The following is a 16,047-nucleotide window of genomic DNA, read 5'->3' on the forward strand; positions in this document are numbered from 1 at the left end:
GGGTCTTCGTCCCAGAAGACTCCGATCCCGCAGTCTTCTTCCCACGAGACTTAAGAGTCTAGTGGCCCGGAGGATGGTAGCGAGGACACCTTTTCAGATGATAACTACAGCGACGACGAGCTGGTTGAGAAGGGAAAGAAGGTCTAGAAGCGTGGCTGTACAAAGCTCCCGCCCGTGCCGACGACCCCCGACCAGAGGTGGTTGATTGCGCCTAAAGGGTTGAAGTAAGTGTGTTTACTATTTTTTTAACCTTTTGCCTTCATGTTCCTGCAAATTAATATCTAATGCGTTGGCCTTGTCATACTGCAGGGGCTGGGTACACCCCCGTGGTGTCCGCAGGCCCAACCAGGTCCTTGGTGTGCTTTGCCGGCAGCACTTCCATGGGTGGGTCACGTTGCCCGGTGAGTGTCAGGTTCCACAGCTAGCACTGACCTGGGAGCTGTACTCGGTTGCCCCGGCCCCGCCGGAGGAGAGGGTCGACGGTGTCTTGTGCGAGACGGTGGCCAACATTGTGTTCCGTCGGTTTTGGGTAATTTCTCCTTTACAGAATTAAAAATCAACACTACCTAGTGATTGTACTAATCAGTGTTGTCTTGTTTGATTGTGACCTTCTACATGGTTTCAGAGGGAGAGCAGGAGGCCGCGTGTTTGAGTACGGGCCAAGGATAAGCGCGACCAAATGGAAGGTGTGGCACACCATCAAGGGAGCTCCAACCTGTTTGAGTACGGGGATAACTTGGTATGTGGTTTGCTACATGATTCATGCAATTTCATTCTTCATGCTAGCATTTATCCCTTCCAAAATGACTTCATTAATATGCTTAGTTAGTTAAAAAATGGCATAACTACCTTGGATAGTTCATTTATGACATATTTAGCTCTAAAATGACATAATAACATTAGATAGCTCTATAAAATGACTTAATATGCTTTGGTTAGTTAAAAAATGGCATAACTACCTTCGATAGCTCAATAATGACCTAAACTAATCTTAGCTAGTTCATTCATGACATATTTAGCTCTAAAATGACATAATAACCTTAGATAGCTCTATAAAATGACTTAATATGCTTTAGTTAGTTAAAAAATGGCATAACTAATATTTTGTTCCTCTCTCTCAGGCGCACCACCACAAAGAAGCCTGTGCCAAGTCTGTTCGGCCTCTATGGCATGGCCCATATGGCCTCGTACAAGAAGGCCAAGCCATTCACGGAGTCTAACCTAGATCATCCAGTGAGCTTCACCAACATCTCCTCCCACCACAAGCTTGTGAAGTACAGAGACGAGGGGAAGGCGAGGAAAGGGGAGGACTTTAACCCGAGCCAGGATCCTTTTGATACAGAGCTGGTGATGATATCTGGTGGCGGGAGGCCCCATGGCTCTCAAGCCATTGGTGATGGACTGATACGTTGTCCTATGACTCTCCCGCACATCAAGAAGCGCCTGAGTAGCTATGATCCTGAGATAACGCCTCGTGCACGTCCCACGGGGCTCGCCATGGCGGTTAGTTATACGCACTCTCTCACCTTTCCTCCATTACATTGTGTGTGCGTCCGTCGATGATTACAATGCTAACGAGGAGTGGTGTGTTGTAGGCAGTGGTTGAGAAAGAGAGATTGAAGACCCATGCGCTTTTGGAGGAGGCAAAAAGGGAGGCGGCGGAGAGGGAGAGCGAGATGGAGGAGAGGATGGATAAGCTATTGGAGGAGAGGAACCGGAACGACAGCGCTGACCAGGCCCTACACAAGCTCATCGTGGTACGTTTCTCATGCATATAAGCCCAATCATGCACGTAATGTTTGCATTACTATCTAATATGACTGACTCGTGAGAACCAAATGTGCAGACCATGTGCAAGAAAAACGGTTAGGCCCCTCCGCTAATGCCCCAGATTGCTCCGGCGACCATGGTGAGTTTGATTTGAATGGTCGTTAGTTACTACTATTCACATTTCAGTTTGTGAACTTGCTAAGGAGACATTATTGGAAATGATCTTCTTCTTCTTCTTCTTCTTCAAAAATGGCATTTTCCTCTTATTTAGCCTATTTAGTCCATTTATGACATAATTCAGCCTATTTAGTCCACAAATGACATAATAAGATGAAGAAAATCTAGGAAGATGAAGAAAAGAAGGAATAGGAAGAAAACAAGAAGATCTTCTTCTTCTAGTCTTCTTCTAGTTTTCTTCTTCTTCTTCTTCTTCTTCTTCTTCTTCTTCTTCTTCTCTAAAGTGATGTTAGCTCTAAGTTATATCAAAAATGGCATAATATGCTTAGTTCACTCAAAACCGGCATAATTAGCTAGGTTAGCTCCATTTTACCTAAGTATGCTTACTTCTTCTTCTTCTTCATTTTCTTCTTCTTCTTCTTCTTCTTCTTCTTCTTCTTCTTCTTCTTCTTCTGATTCTAGTCTTCTTCTTCTAACTTTCTTGTTTCCCATTTTGCAGATTTAATTCACTATATGGAAACTTGCATGGATGGAGTGCTTGTTTCCCTGTTCTTTTTTTCGTTTGTATCGATGAAAAATGTGGAACTTGTTATATGGATGCATGGAACAATTTGTTGGATGAACATTGTGATGTTACTGTAATATGTATGGATGGAACTCTGTTTCTTATGTGTATATGTATGTTGTCATGGATAGAGCTATGTGTTGGATACATCATATGTCTGCTGTGCATGTGAAAAAAAATATATGTATATCTGTGTGTGAATTCCTGTGAAATTAAATGGATTCAAATAAAAATAGGGGATATATAGCCTCTTTGCTGTCTGCTAGCAGACGGCAAAGAGGACACGTGGCAGCTACCTATAAAAACTGGGAACACTGGTTGCCTATTTGGTCACTTTGCCATCTGCCAGCAGATGGCAAAGATTCAGATCACTTTGCCGTCCGCTGGCAGACGGCATAGCTGGCCACGTGGCAGCTTCCTAGTGCTGCCTAGCTGAGCTCTTTGCCGTCTTTCGGCGGACGACAAACATCTTTGAATCTTTGCCGTCTGCTAGCGGACGGCAAAGAGCGCCATTAACCCCCTAATGGCTCTCACCCCACCCTATTGCCGTCCGTTATCTTTGTTGTCTGCTGGCCTCGGATGGCGAACGACACAATCCTTTGCCGTCCGTTTCTAAGAAGCGGACAACAAAGAAGGCCTTTGCTGGCACATGTTCAGACAGACAGTTTGCCGTCTGCTGGCGGATGTCAAATATGTTTCCCGTCTGTGATGTATGCCTTTGCCGTCTGCCATGGCGGACAACAAAGAAGCTGATTCTAGTAGTGAAAGAAGCCCGCAAAAAATAAAAGAGGCCAAAGAAGCACACAAAAAACAAAAAATAAACAAAAAAATAAAGAAAAGGAGAGAAGGGGCAATGCTACTATCCTTTTACCACACTTGTGCTTCAGAGTAGCACCATGTTCTTCATATAGAGAGTCTTTTGAGTTATCACTTTCATATACTAGTGGGAATTTTCATTATAGAACTTGGCTTGTATATTCCAATGATGGGCTTCCTCAAATGCCTGAGGTCTTCATGAGCAAGCAAGTTGGATGCACACCCACTTAGTTTTCAGTATGAGCTTTCATACACTTATAGCTCTTAGTGCATCCGTTGCATGGCAATCCCTACTCCTCGCATTGACATCAATTGATGGGAATCTCCATAGCCCGTTGATTAGCTGCGTCGATGTGAGACTTTCTTCCTTTTTGTCTTCTCCACACAACCTCCACCATCATATTCTGTTCCACCTATAGTGCTATATCCATGGCTCACGCTCATGTATTGCGTGAAAGTTGAAAAGGCTTGAGAATATTAAAAGTATGAAACAGTTGCTTGGCTTGTCATCGGGGTTGTGCATGATGAAATACTTTGTGCGATGAAGATGGAGCATAGCTAGACTATATGATTTTGTAGGGATAATTTTCTTTGGCCATGTTATTCCGAGAAAGACATGATTGCTTTATTAGTATGCTTGAAGTATTATTGTATTTATGTCAAATGATAGACTATTGCTTTGAATAACTCGTGTCTTAATATTCATGCCATGATTAGATTATATGATCAAGATTATGCTAGGTAGCATTCCACATCAAAAATTATCTTTTTTATCATTTATCTACTTGAGGACGAGCAAGAATTAAGCTTGGGGATGCTGATACGTCTCCGTCGTATCTATAATTTTTGATTGTTCCATGCCAATATTCTACAACTTTTACATACTTTTGGCACCAATTTATATGATTTTCTTGGACTAACATATTGATCCAATGACCAGTGCCAGTTCTAGTTTGTTGCATGTTTTTTGTTTCATAGAAAATCCATATCAAATGGAGTCCAAACAGGATAAAAACTTACGAAGATTTTTTTGGAATATATGTTAATTTTGGGAAGCGGAATCAATGCGAGATGATGTCCGAGGGGCCCACAAGTGTGAGGGGCGCACCCCAGGGGGTAAGGCGCGCCCTGGGCCCTTGTGGTCACCCCATAAGGCGGTGGGTGCCCTTCTTCTGGCGCAAGAAAGCTAATATCCGGATAAAAACCGTGTTAAAATTTCAGCCCAATCGGAGTTAAAGATCTCCGGGAATTTAGGAAACAGTGAAAGGCCAGAATCTGGGAGCGCAAAAACAGAAGGAAACAGAGAGAGAGATCCAATCTTGGAGGGGATCCCGCCCCTCCGCTGCCATGGAGGCCATGGACCGGAGGGAAAACCCTTCTCCCATCTATGGGGAAGGTCAAGGAAGAATAATAAGGAGGGTGGCTCTCTCCCCCTCTGTCCCGGTGGCACCGGAACACTGCCGGGGCCATCATCGTGACAACGATCTACACCAACAACTTCACCGCCATCATCACCAACTCTCTCCCCCTAAATGCAGCGGTGTAACACCTCTTCTCCCCGCTGTAATCTCTACTTAAACACGGTGCTCAATGCTATATATTATTTCCCAATGATGTATGGCTATCCTATGATGTTTCAGTAGATCCGTTTTGTCCTATGGGTTAATTGATGATCATGATTGGTTTGAGTTGTATGTTTTATTATTAGTGCTGACCTATGGTGCTCTCTATGTCGCGCAAGCGTGAGGGATCCCGGATGTATGATTTGGAATATGTTCGTGAGTTTCTTATGGTGGGTTGCTAGAGTGACAAAAGCTTAAACCCGAGTAAGTAGGTTGTTTGCGTATGGGAGTGAAGAGGACTTGATACTTTAATGCTATGAGTATGTTAGCTTATGCCTCTCAGTCGGTGTCAAAACCGGCGGATCTCGGGTAGGGGGTCCCGAACTATGCGTATAGGCCGGATGGTAACAGGAGGCAGGGGACACGAAGTTTTACCCAGGTTCGGGCCCTCTTGATGGAGGTAAAACCCTACGTCCTGCTTGATTAATATTGATGATATGGGTAGTACAAGAGTAGATCTACCATGAGATCAGAGAGGCTAAACCCTAGAAGCTAGCCTATGGTATGATTGTTGCTGTCCTACGGACTAAAACCCTTCGGTTTATATAGACACCGGAGAGGGTTAGGGTTACACAAGGTCGGTTACAAAGGAGGAGATATCCATATATGTATTGCCTAGCTTGCCTTCCACGCCAAGTAGAGTCCCATCCGGACACGAGACGAAGTCTTCAATCTTGTATCTTCATAGTCTAACAGTCCGACCAATGGAGATAGTCCGGCTGTCCGGAGACCCCCTAATCCAGGATTCCCTCACTCTCCATCATATAAAATTGCAATAATGATTACCGCTCTAGTTATCGATTGCATAGGGACAAATAACTTTCTTGTGACAAAAAGCTCTCTACTAAAACTAATTTAGTTGTTTCTTTATCTAAACAACCCCTTGTTTTTATTTACGTGCTCTTTATTATCTTGCAAACCTATCCTATCACACCTGCAAAGTACTTGTAGTTTCATACTTGTTCTAGGAAAAGTGAGCGTAAAGTGTGCGTAGAGTTGTACCAGATGTCGATAGAACTTGAGGGAATATTTGTTCTACCTTTTGCTCCTCATTGGGTTTGACACTCTTACTTATCGAAAGAGGCTACAACTGATCCCCTATACTTGTGGGTTATCATTGACTAATAGTAGTAGATGTAGGCAGGAGTTGGTCTACTAATCTTGGACGTGATGCCTATATACATGATCATTGCCTTGGATATCGCCATAATTATTTTCTTTTCTTTCAATTTCCCAATAGTAATTAGTTTACCCACCGTATGCTATTTTCTCGAGAGAAGCCTCTAGTGAAAACTATGGCCCCCAAGTCTATTTTCTATCATATATTTAAACCAACAATATCTTGCTGCTATTTTCTTTTATTTCTTTTATTTTTTATTTTAGTTAGATTTATTTATCAAAACCTATACAATTTAATCTTGCTCATAACCGTTGAGGGATTTTTTGGGGATATAACTACTGAGTTAACCCGCCCAGGAGGGGCCGGGTTAACTCATGGTGACTCACAAGACAAAGCCCATGAAGGAATCAAAGATGGCGGTTCATGAGGATGACTTATGAAGAGCCCAAAGCCCAAAGGCGGCTTAAGGCCCGTAGGTGTAAACCGCCATATGAGCATAACTTGTATTGTAAGGCATATATAGTTAGTCACCGAGCCGGACACGTTGTTTATGAGCCGGCAGGGACTTTGTAAACCACCGGGCGTCAACCTGTGTATATAAAGGGACGACCCAGTGGCGACTTAGGGCAAGAGACAAGAGATCGAAAGCTAGGCCAAGCGTATTCGCTCCTTGGTAATTTAAACATAAGCAATACCACCTCAAACTGGATTAGGCTTTTACCTTCACCGCAAGGGGACGAACCAGTATAAACTCCCTGTGTCCTTTGTCCCGCTTAACCCCTTTAAGCTAACCTAGTTGCGATGGCTCCACAACTAAGTCCTCACACTAGGACATCTGTCGTGATAATCCCGCGACAGTTGGCACCCACCGTCGGGCCAGCGCATGGTGGTTTCGAGTTCTTGAAGGGCAACTTCGAAGGGATCAAGGGATATGCTGTGGGCCGGATGACGAAGAGTCATCGCGGCAAGCTCTACATCGACGACATAGGCTAGGGCCCCGAGGCCGGCTCAATCGAGTATGGGTACCGGGTCCCCTTCGGCGAAATCCAAGTCTTCATCGATAAGATCGGCGAGCCGGGCCCTGAGCGAGACATATGCACCGACATCATTGAGACAGCTCAGCGTGCGAGACCTGCCCAAGATCAGCCCGCCGTGAAGCGTGTCTTCGTGGGATTCGGCCATGGAGCGAAACCTGAGGATAGATCTGTGTCTGGCGGTGAGACGGTCGTTTACTCGGATGGTGAGTCATCAGGTGAAATTGAATCACTGTACCAACTGCAAGATGGCCGGCTTGGGGGCTATTCCGATGGTGACAGTATTCTGGACCCCTATGAGCCGCCGAATAGAGCTGCGATATTTATGGCCGGTACACAACCAGCGCCGAACTCTTCGACTGTGGCAGCAATAATCTCCGGGTCAGTAGCAGCAACGGTTGCTGGGGCAGGAGGCCCTGTGCGCCTGCCGGCTCTAATCGTAACCGACCTGCTGGATAAAATGACAACATTGTTTACAGCGGTGGTTAACCTGGTAGATCAGGATCAACATAATTGGGAAGTTGCGAAATTACGTGATGAGATATCACATGCCAAGGAGGAGCTGAACGCAAAGAATACTAGGATGGCTGCGGAGCGGGCCGCTTTAGATGCTCAGGCGCAGCGGATTCAGTCGGAGTCTTTCCGGCTCATGATGGATCAGAACGCTTCAAATGAAGTCATGAGGATGAGGCATTAGAATCGTTTGCCTTTGGTTTATTAGGCGAGAAATCTCTTTAACACGCCTGGAGCAGGACCCAGTAACCCGCCAGAGGTAAACCGGGGTGAAGCGCCTAGGACGGGAGCACCGGTTCAGCCGTGTACGGCAGAGCCACCACGTCTAAATACAGCTCTGCCTCAGCACGTGCCGACGCCGCCGGGTCATTATTCTAACCCTTTGGATAACATGATTGCTGCGGTGACATGACTGGCCGCTCTACTAGTTGAGGGTGAGTCGCCGGTGGCAATGGAAATATGACAGGCTGGAGAATTACTTTAGACGGCTTTGACCCAACAGGCAGCTTATTCCCACAGTCGTGAGAGGATCCATTCAACCCCTCACCCAAGTTGGAGTTATAGCAGGCATATCGAGGAGCCGGCTGTATCAAGCAGTGGGCGGTATCGCAACCCACCCCGTGGACATAACCCGAAAGGCGGTGGGGCTAATGCCCAGAACATAGTGGATCAAGGAAGAGCGCATTGGGAGGCTGAGCTGGCAACTCAGTATGCGGCTCATCAGCATACCCCGGTTCGTCCGACAAATTCGGTGGAGACAAGTGTGACTTTCAGGACTTTGAGTGTGCCGTGTTTGGTGTCAGCTCTGCGTAATGAGCGTTTGCCCAAGGACTTCAAGGGCCCTCACAAAGTACCTAACTATACGACCGATTTACCCCCTGAGGCATGGGTCGAGAGTTATGAGATGGCCATGGAACTGCTGGATGTTAGTGATACGTCTCCGTCGTATCTATAATTTTTGATTGTTCCATGCCAATATTATTCAACTTTCATACACTTTTGGCAACTTTTTATACAATTTTTGGGACTAACATATTGATCCTGTGCCCAGTGCCAGTTTCTGTTTGTTGCATGTTTTTTGTTTCGCAGAATATCCATATCAGACGGAGTCCAAACGGGATAAAACCTGACAGAGATTTCTTGTTGGAATATATATGATTTTTGGGAAGAAAAATCCATGCGACGATGCCCGAGGGGGCCACGAGGCAGGGGGCGCGCCCCTGACCCTCGTGGCCACCCCGTAAGGCGGTTGATGCCCTTATTTCGCCGCTAGAAAGCTAATATCTGGATAGAGATTGTGTTAAAATTTCAGCCAATTGGAGTTACGGATCTCCGGGAATATAAGAAATGGTGAAAGGGTAGAATCTGAGAACGCAGAAACAGAGAGAGACATAGAGACAGATCCAATCTCGGAGGGGCTCTCGCCCCTCCCATGCCATGGAGGCCAAGGACTAGAGGGGAAACCCTTCTCCCATCTAGGGAGGAGGTCAAGGAAGAAGAAGACGAAGGGCCCCCCTCTCCCCTACTCTTCCGGTGGCGCCAGAACGGTGCCGTGGCCATCATCATCACCGCAATCTTCACCAACAACTTCACCTCCATCACCACCAACTCTTCCCCCCCTCTATGCAGCGGTGTAACCTCTCTCTTACCCGCTGTAATCTCTACTTAAACATGGTGCTCAACGCTATATATTATTTCCCAATGATGTATGGCTATCCTATGATGTTTGAGTAGATCCGTTTTGTCCTATGGGCTATTTGATGATCAAGATTGGTTTGAGTTGCATGTTTTATTATTGGTGCTGTCCTATGGTGCTCCCCGTGTCGCGCAAGCGTGAGGGATCCCCACTATAGGGTGTTGCAATACGTTCATGATTCGCTTATAGTGGGTTGCGTGAGTGACTGAAACACAAACCCGAGTAAGGGGGTTGTTGCGTATGGTATAAAGAAGACTTGATGCTTTAATGCTATGGTTGGGTTGTACCTTAATGATCTTTAGTAGTTGCGAATGCTTGCTAGAGTTCCAATCATAAGTGCATATGATCCAAGTAGAGAAAGTATGTTAGCTTATGCCTCTCCCTCATATAAAATTGTAATAATGATTACCGGTCTAGTTATCGATTGCCGAGGGACAAATAAGTTTCTCGTAACAAAAAGCTCTTTACTAAAACTAACTTAGTTGTGTCTTTACCTAAAACAGCCCCTACATTTTATTTACTTGCTCTTTATTATCTTGCAAACCTATCCAAAAACACCTACAAAATACTTCTAGTTTCATACTTGTTCTAGGTAAAGCGAACGTCAAGCGTGCGTAGAGTTGCATCGGTGGTCGATAGAACTTGAGGGAATATTTGTTCTGCCTTTAGCTCCTCGTTGGGTTTGACACTCTTACTTATCGAAAACTGTTGCGATCCCCTATACTTGTGGGTTATCAAGACCTTTCTCTGGCGCCGTTGCCGGGGAGCAATAGCGTGGGGTGAATATTCTCGTGTGTGCTTGTTTGCTTTATCACTAAGTAATTTTTATTTGCTGTTCTTAGTTGTTCTCTATCTTTAGTTATGGATATGGAACACGAAATACCAAAAAAATTAGGTGTACCTGCTACTCATGGAGATGGGGAACCTCCTAAAACTCTCGGTGCTCAATATGTGAAAAATATTATGTACCACTTTGATAATCCTGAGAAAACCTCATTCAATATGGTAATGGGAGTAACGTTGGATCAACGTGAATACTTTAGGGATTATTGCTTGACACAAAAAGGGAAACTATTATGGGATCAAATTTATATATTGTATTGGTATGCTAGGCAACTATGCTTGTGATATGATTATACTTGTTGCTCTAGGATGAAGGCTCCACACCTTCCCTTTTCATGTGAATTTAATGATAATGAAACCTTAGCTTCTTATGCCAATGGTATATATGATTACTATGATGTGGAACAAATAGAAGAATTTGTTGCTTTTAAGGGTGCTTATGGAATTGAATCTTTGTTTGAAAAGCATGAAGCTTATGATGATGATGTTTATAGGCCTGAAAATTTAGCTATCTTAAAATATTGCTATGATAATTATGAATATAATTCCTATATTAATGCGCTTATTGAGAAAGTCTCCGGTGTCCAAGAAGAGACTAATATTTTGCAGGAATCTATGGAAGAAGAATTTGATGAAACTGTGAGCTCATTGGATGAAAAAGATGAGGAAGAGAGCAAAGAACAAAAGGAGGAACAGCGGATTGATCACCCATTCCCACCTTTTAATGAGAGTAACTATTCAACTCATACATTGTTTAATTCCCCTTCGTGCTTACCGAAGGATGAATGCTATGATAATTGCTATGATCCCGTTGATTCTTTTGAAATATCCCTTTTTGATGATGCTTGCTATGCTTGTGGCCAAGATGCCAATATGAATTACGCTTATGGATATGAACTTGCTATAGTTACTTATGTTAAACATGAAATTGTTGCTATTGCACCCACACATGATAGTCCTATTATCTTTTTGAATTCTCCAAACTACACTATATCGGAGAAGTTTGCACTTATTAAGGATTACATTGATGGGTTGCGTTTTACTACTACACATGATGATTTTGATGGATATAATATGCATGTGCTTGCTGCTCCTACTTGCAATTATTATGAAAGAGGAACTATATCTCCACCTCTCTATTGCATTGGCCTTTACTTTGTGTGCATGAATTGTTCTTTTATGACATGCCGATGCATAGGAAGAGAGTTAGACTTCGTTGTTGCATGATATATGTTACTTTGTTCTCACTAGTAAATGCCAAATCATTGCTAATTAAAATTGGCTTTGATATACCTTGGGATCCGGGTGGATTCACTACTTGAGCACTATATGCCTAGCTTAATGGATTTAAAGAAAAGCGCTGCTAGGGAGACAACCCAGAAGTTTTAGAGAGTCATTTATTTCTGTTGAGTGCTTTCATATAGTTTAAAAACAACAAAAATAAAGAGGGGAACCCAAAACTTTTTCAAAAAGGAAAGTGAAAGTGAGAAAGACAAGCATTGTTGAAGTGGGAGAGCTCCTTGAACTTTGTTCATGCTCACGGCAACTTTCTGAATCTTGATTACAGAAACTTTTCAACAAAAATAATTATCCCCTTGTACAATTCCATTTTATTATAAAAATAATGTGCCAAGATTTGCCTTTAGGATGTTTACATTTGCTTGATGGTTTGTACGATGCAGGACAGAAACTTTGGCTGAAGTGCACGATTTTACATTTTTAGCTGGAACGTCAAATGGTTCTGATTATTTTTGCACTGTCTTTCTATACAAATTTTTTATTTTTCCTAAATTTGGCAGAATTGTTCAAGTATCATAATTATGGTGAATGTTCAGATTATTACAGACTGTTCTGTTTTAGACATATTCAGTTTTTGATGCATAGTTTGCTTGTTTTGATGAAACTATCAAATTATATCAGTGGATTAAGCCATGAAAAAGTTATATTACAGTAGACAAAATTCAAAAACAAAATATGAATTGGTTTGCAACAATACTTAAAGTAGTGATTTGCTTTATTATACTAACGGATCTTACCGAGTTTTCTGTTGAAGTTTTGTGTGGATGAAGTGTTCGAAGATCGAGGAGGTCTCGATGTGAGAAGAAGGAAGAGAGTCAAGAGCTCAAGCTTGGGGATGCCCAAGGCACCCCAAGTAAATATTCAAGGATACTCAAGCGTCTAAGCTTGGGGATGCCCCGGAAGGCATCCCCTCTTTCTTCAACAAGTATCGGTATGTTTTCGGATTCGTTTCGTTCATGCGATATGTGCAATCTTGGAGCGTCTTTTGCATTTAGTTTTCACTTTTCTTTTATGCACCATGCTGGTATGAGATAGTCCTTGGTTGATTTATAGAATTCTCTATCCACTTCACTTATATCTTTTGAGTATGGCTTTATAGAATGCTTCATGTGCTTCACTTATATCATTTGAAGTTTGGATTGCCTGTTTCTCTTTACATAGAAAACCGCCATTTGTAGAATGATCTTTTGCTTCACTTATATTTATTAGAGCGTGGGCATATCTTTCGTAGAAAGAATTAAACTCTCTTGCTTCACTTATATATATTTAGAGAGATGACAGGAACTGGTCATTCACATGGTTAGTCATAAAATCCTACATAAAACTTGTAGATCACAGAATATGATATGTTTGATTCCTTGCAATAGTTTTGCGATATAAAGATGGTGATAGAGTCATGCTAGTGGGTAGTTGTGGATTAGTAGAAATACTTGTGTTGAGGTTTGTGATTCCCATAGCATGCAGGTATGGTGAACCGTTATGTAATGAAGTCGGAGCATGATGTATTTATTGATTGTCTTCCTTATGAGTGGCAGTCGGGGACGAGCGATGGTCTTTTCCTACCAATCTATCCCCCTAGGGGCATGCGTAGTAGTACTTTGCTTCAAGGGCTAATAAAGTTTTGCAATAAGTATGTGAGTTATTTATGACTAATGTTGAGTCCATGGATTATACACACTCTCACCCTTCCATCATTGCTAGCCTCTCTAGTACCGTGCAACTTTCGCCGGTACCATAAACCCACCATATACCTTCCTCAAAACAGCCGCCATACCTACCTATCATGACATTTCCATAGCCATTCTGAGATATATTGCCATGCAACTTCCATCATCATCATATACATGGCTTGAGCATTCATTGTCATATTGCTTTGCATGATCGTAAGATAGCTAGCATGATGTTTTCATGGCTTGTCCGTTTTTTTGATGTCATTTCTATGCTAGATCATTGCACATCCCGGTACACTGCCGGAGGCATTCATATAGAGTCATATCACTACTAGGGAAAACCTTATACACAGAATATTACCAGCAGCCTCTCCAAAATACGACGCTACTGCTATTTAGCAGCAGCGCGTGCCGGAAAAACGCGCTGCTGAAAGAAAAATAGCAGTAGCGCGTCATCTCTAAACCGCGCTACTGCTCTAATTGCCATGACCTCACCGTCCAGCTAGTTATAGCAGTAGCGCCTTACACCGTACCGCACTACTGCTATTCTCCTTACCTGCAGCGCCTTTTCATACCCGCGCTACTACTAACCCTACCTTATCCCCACGCGGCTGACCCTCTCTCTCTCTCACTCACTCTCCCTCTCAGTCACTCTCGCCCGTGCCGATAACCATTGTCGTTCGTCGCTGCCGCTGCCGTCGTCCGTCCGCCACCGAGGTACTCCCTCCTTCCGTCCCTCCCTCCTCCCACCGCGCCCTCCTCCCTCCTCCTCCCTCCGCCTGCGGCCGCCCCCTCCTTCCTCCTCTGCCGGCATCCCTCTCCCACAGTCCCTTCCTCCTCCTCCTTCGACCGCCCCTACCCCTCCTCTCTCCTCCCTCCCTCCCTTGTCTCTGTTTTTGCAAATCATAGGTAACTAGTTTATTTAGCAAGTGATTAATATAACTAGCTTATTTATATTAAGTGCTTAATGGACCTAGTTTATTTAGTAAGTGCTTAATAGAACTAGTTTATTTTGTAAGTAGTTAAAAACTAGTTTATTTACTAAGTAGTTAATAAAACTAGTTTAATTAGTGTTAGGATTTTATATAAGATATTTTCGAATGTTTTTTTTTCATATTTTGAATCATTGAAATGCAATGACCATCGATAAGTGGCCTATGTTTTGCCGGAGTGTTGATTAATTTCCGTTCTGGCAAATTTTAGGCGCTCGACGTGTCCTTTTTTAGCAAAGGTCATGCCGGATTTTTTGGGTTCTGCTGTCGAGTTATAATCTCTGAATTTTGAACACAGGAGATGTCTGATGATGATGGGATACCGGAGTGCGGGTACTGCTATGATGACCGGGGTGTGTGCGACACGTTTCCTCACCTGCAAAATGATAGGTTTTTTACCGTGAAGCTGGAAGAGACCTTCGATGTTTGTACGGTAAGCAACGACAAGCATTTCATCGTAATTAATATCATCACTTGTGCTTCTTTTGTTCAACGTGTAATTTATGGATTTTTTTCAATTCGATTAGTACATCCCGTGCCATGCTAGACCATATGTATTGGAGAATCTTGGTTTTGGTTTAGATGACTTTGAGAATCTGGAGACGAGGAGGGCTCACTTAAGAACTAAACATGGTTATGAGTTTCTGGTTAAGTTCTACAATGCGGTCGATCGCTCCCATTTCAGTTGCTCTAAAGGGAAGCTCTCTGCAAGGCATATGGATTTGAGGAGGGAATGCGAATAAGATTTGATATTTGTCCCGAAGATTATGATGATGATAATATCGACATCTAGGTGGATGTGGATATGCCTCCAGTTTTGCCTACATGTGAGTTTGTCAAACTAATTTGTTAAGTTCAGTAATTTATGTTGTTAATTTAAAAATATTTGGTGTTCATCCATACTAAACTTATTTATTTATAATTTTCAGCTTATTTCTTATCTTCAAGAAATACACGGAAGATACTAGACAACACATACTACAGCTATGACTCCAAGCTTAATTGTGAGGAGAAAGGTTATCTTGTCTCATTCATAGAAGATGTTGAGGCCTTCAAAACCAGTCACTCTATCAGCCCAAATTATACTAGATACGTGCCACTAGTCCATACATTGCTTGATGATAACTTCATTGCTAAAAACTTGGTAAGATTTTGTTAATGATGGTAACTTCATTGCATATATTATTCTTAAGTAAACCATTGCTAACTATATATGTTACTATTTCATTTTTGAACAGAGGCTCCCGAAGCAGGTTTTGCCTGACATGCTATTTACCGAAGGTGATATGCATATGGTTAGCTTACGACCAACTCCTTCGGAGGCTTACCATACTGCATACTCGATTTCTTCAAATGATGGAAGGATCAAAATCAAAGAATGGAGCAAAGTGATGAATGCACACACGCAAATAATTGGAGACAAAATGAATGTGCGCAATCCACAAGTTGGAGATAGGTTTATGTCCATTCTTCATTATGGTGAAGGACCGGTTTATCTGTTTTATGGTATTTTAGCTAGGAGAGAGGAGTAGGTCCTAAGTATTAAGAACAATTAGTTAGTGTTGATTATATATGACTACATTGTCTTAGACTTGATGGTGATGCTGAGTAAGAGTAGTGACTATGAGTATTATGATGATGATGAGGATGAGTTGTTATTATAACTAGTGACGAAGTTGTTATATGATGTCCCATCATGGACGAAAATGATGATTATGAGGAGTTATATGACAATGATATATTATGATGATAAGTTGTTAATGATATTATGATGATGATGAGAAGTTATTATGTCATTGGGTGAAAGAACCGCCGATTAGTTTCAAATGGATGGATCCAAAGTGACAATTGGTTACTTTGGATCCATGCACTTGAAACTAATCCAAGGTTCTTTCACCTAGTGATTTAATAACTCATTACGATGTAAAAA

Source organism: Triticum urartu, chromosome 4 (genome assembly GCF_003073215.2).
Source record: "Triticum urartu cultivar G1812 chromosome 4, Tu2.1, whole genome shotgun sequence".
NCBI classification, from domain to species: Eukaryota; Viridiplantae; Streptophyta; class Magnoliopsida; order Poales; family Poaceae; genus Triticum; species Triticum urartu.